The sequence below is a fragment of the Meleagris gallopavo genome, chromosome Z, assembly GCF_000146605.3.
Source record: "Meleagris gallopavo isolate NT-WF06-2002-E0010 breed Aviagen turkey brand Nicholas breeding stock chromosome Z, Turkey_5.1, whole genome shotgun sequence".
Lineage (NCBI taxonomy): Eukaryota > Metazoa > Chordata > Aves > Galliformes > Phasianidae > Meleagris > Meleagris gallopavo.
The window spans coordinates 107,208-110,159 of NC_015041.2; positions in this window are offsets into that span (position 1 = coordinate 107,208).

Consider the following 2,952-nt stretch of genomic DNA (forward strand, 5'->3'; position numbering starts at 1 on the left):
AGAAGAAGAAAAAAAAAGCAGCAACCAAATTTGACTCCGAGCTGCACACCGAAGCGCCGCAGTTGGCGCTGCCTCCGCCGCCAGCACCGCACCGCGCCGCGCCGCGCCGAGCGGGCATCTCCTCCTTCCTAAAACATTATTTGGTTTTTGCCGATGGTGCGCTTCCACAATTGGAGCAGCTCTTAATAAAAAAATCGTTATTCCAGCTTAATTAATGCCACGCTTAATTATAACACCATGATGTCAGCGGTTTTAATTAAGTATTGGCTCAGTTACAAAGAACTCCTCGCCGCAGTAAGAGTCACTATCGGCGGGGCTGTGCCGCGCTCCCCGTGCTGCGTCCCCCCAGCCTGCGGCCCAGCCCCACGTCGGCCAGGGAGCCAAACGTGGCCAAAACGGCCCCGCACACAAAGAAGTGCTTCCACGGCTCGCCGCCCACGCAGCCTGCCAGCTCACCTCCTTGACCACTTTTCTGAGCTAAAGTGTAAGTGAAGATGACAAAACATAGCTCATCCTCTCCCAGCCGCTGGGAACGGTGTTTATAAGTAAAAAAAGAAAAACAACACGGAGCAGATGGGACCATTACACATGACCAAACCAATCAATCACAGATGAAGGGCCCAGGTGCAGCGCAGCCGCGCAACAACGCACCATTTCACAGTCTGTCAGACACATACACATGGTCGTACATGAATGACCCTCCGCGGCTCCCCCAGGACCTCATCTGGAGCGCGGCTCCCTCTCGCCTGCCTCCGCTCCGACTGACGTCTTCATAATCGCCCTGGCTTGGCGCCGCGGGGAGGGGAACGGGGACAGGGATGGGAGACCCGGCCCCGGCGGCACTGGGCACAGGAGCTGCTCGTGCCCTCCCTGTGCGGCTTTTGGAAGGAGCTGAAAGGGGAAGGCAGCGAGGAGGGAAGGCCTCTGAGCTCAGAACGGACGGCGAGTGCGACCGCAGCCAGGAAATGCTGCTGGACATCAGGGCTGAGGCACCTGCCGGTGCCACCACCACGGCGTCCCAAGGTGCTCAGCCGGACACGGATGCTGGGGCACACGGCGCTGCCACGGCGCATGAAGGTGCCACCCACTGTAGTGACCTGTGCCCTCGGTGCTCTGCTGGACACGGAAGCTGAAGGACCAACTGGTGCCACCACCTGTGGTGCCCCAGGATGCTCCTGGAGCCGTCCGTCACCTCTAAGGATGGCTGCCAAAGAGATGCTGGGTTCCCTGCTGTGGTCCCCCAGCCACACCACTGCCGTGTCCCCAGGGTGCCAGGGTCTGCTGGAGGATGCAGGTGACAGGAGGGACCCTCCGACCCACTTCATCCAAGGAGCAGTGGTGTGTTACCATTCACAAAGTACTGGCTGGCTGCGTGGAAGGAAGAAGAATCCAAGTAATTGCACCCAACAAATCACACGGGTTAGCAGAAACGGGAAGAAAGATGGCTTGTGCCAGCGAGCTGAGCTGGAAGAAAGCTATTTCTATACGCGGGGAAAAAAATACCAAGTATCCAAAGCCACAGCTACCTGCCCACAGATCTGCTGTCTGTGGCATCCAACCCTACCAGTAAGGGCTCACCCTGCACTCCATCCACAGCCACCACCACCCAGAGCCTCCACAGGAAACCCAAAGCTTTCGCCCCCAAAACAAAACACTCACTTTTTCACTGCTGATAGATTTTGTCATACCTTTGTAGCACGCTTGAACTGCAGCAGCCTGAACTGTGCTGCATTAATAACATTAAAAAAAAAATAGTGCAAGGGACACAAGGAAGAAATAAAGGAGGCTGAGATAAAAATGTCCAGTTGAAAGCAAGATGAAGCCCGTCTATTTAACTGCAGAGATACAGAAGATGTTTTTGTCGCACTCACCTGATGGAAGGTCTTGGCCAGGCAAACACCCAGTGAACTGCATTTAAAGTCTGAAAATACGCTGCAGCCACAAGGCACAAAAAAGGGCTCGCTCAGAAATAAACAAATCAAACCTTTCAGCTTTATCTCAGCTCTCTGCTGTCACACAGGATGGTCAGGGTCTCTTTACATATGCTTTCGGATACACATTTTCATTTGTACAGGATTACTGCAGAGTGACCAAGCTCTTGTTTGGCAGGTTTTGACAGGGAGTAGGAATAAAGGTTCAAAGGGGAAGTTGTGATGGAACATCTACCGAAGCCAAGGTATATCTCCTACCTGCTTTTCTGTCCAATACGTCTTTTCTCAGCTTTTATGCAATGTCTTGAAAAACACACAACGCATCTCCTAAGTAATGTTTCCAAAGTATCTACCTCAAGCCTTGGATCGTGTTCAATCTGCAGGGCACAACTCATTTCCCAGCACCTTGTTGTCTTTCATCTCCTTATTAAGAGAATTTTCCCCCCATTCTTCTCGCAAATGCTCACATATTATATTTCCCAGAAATTTTTATGCTCCCAGAAGTGCCCTCCCGTTTTATGCTGGCTGTCTGTGCTCACAAAACTTCACTATAAACTCCGTAATGCCAACACCCATCATACCTATTAAGATTTCCTACTGCCATAAAGAAAAAAGAGTCAACTTGCATTTCGCACAGCCTTCCTTCCCTTCCAACCAACAGAATCCACACATTTGCACTAATAAATTTGTCTCTCCTGGCTCAGAAGAAATGGCAGTACAAAAAGCAGATGCGTACTTTCTTTCAAATTAAATTTCCAAAAGCTGAGCGTGCTCCAGCTCAGGATCAAAGGCACTAAAAAGCCACCCCCTCCTCCTTCCAGCGTAATTACAGAGATCCCATTCCTTTCGTTGCACTGAGAACAACAGGTAAACCTTCAGCGCTGAGGAATGAGGAGCGGGTGCCGCTCCGGGCCGACGCTCCTCCCCAGCCTCGTGTTGGAGAGCAGCGAGGCCGCAGGCTGCGGGCACGGCCGGGGAGCAGCACAGCCCCCACAGCCCCAGCACGGAGGGTGGCCGGGGA